Source organism: Mastomys coucha, unplaced genomic scaffold (genome assembly GCF_008632895.1).
Source record: "Mastomys coucha isolate ucsf_1 unplaced genomic scaffold, UCSF_Mcou_1 pScaffold21, whole genome shotgun sequence".
NCBI classification, from domain to species: domain Eukaryota; kingdom Metazoa; phylum Chordata; class Mammalia; order Rodentia; family Muridae; genus Mastomys; species Mastomys coucha.
In genome coordinates, this window is record NW_022196904.1 from 165,650,026 (window position 1) to 165,650,909 (window position 884).

An 884-nucleotide genomic window follows, 5' to 3' on the forward strand; every position below is an offset into this window, starting at 1 on the left:
AAAAAAAAAAAAAAAAGTCTTTGAAAAGAAGGTATCTTTCTTTCTTAATGTCACCAGAAATGCTTATTACCATACAATTTCAAAGCAAAACAAGTGAGAGAAGAAGAAAGTTTAAAAGCAAAAAAGATCACACATTACTGAAAAGATATTAAAAACCAGGAAGACTCTTGGCTTACTAGACTATTAAAATGAAAACCCTCCTTAGGTAGTAAGGTCTGAAAATTATAAAAGTAACTTCTTTCAATATTTGCATGCTAAAAATATTCATTAAACGTGACTGCAATAACAAATGTGGTATGGTCTGTTGATGCCATTTTAAAGGCTGTGCCTCTAGGCTTGCATAGTTTCTTGGTTATCTTTTATACTCAGCTTGATATATCCTGGGTCATCTGGGTCATGCTTGCATCACACTGGCTTACAGGCATATTGTGGCATTTTCCCCCTGTATTCCTGACTGTTGTAGTATGACTAAGCCAACTGTGAGTGGTTTCATCCCTAGGCAAGTGGTCTTGGCCGATATAAGAAATATAGCTGTGCACATACCAGTGAATGAACCAGCAAGCAGAATTCCTCCATGATTCCTACCCAATTTCCTGTCTTGACTTTCTGTCCTGAGTTTCATCTCTGAATTTACTCCCTGATAGATTATGATCTCTAAGTGTAACTCAAATAAACATTTTTTTCCCCAAGTTGCTTTTGGACATGGTGTTTACCATAGCAGGAGAAGGCAAATTAGAGTACATGGCAGCATGAAACATCAAAATCAATGAATGTAACATTAGCAGACATGGAGAAAGGAAGGTTTATGCATATAAACACTGCCAAGTGGTTCTCTCCCTCTTTCTCTGTCTCTTTCTCTCTCTCTCTCTCTCTCTTTCTCTCTC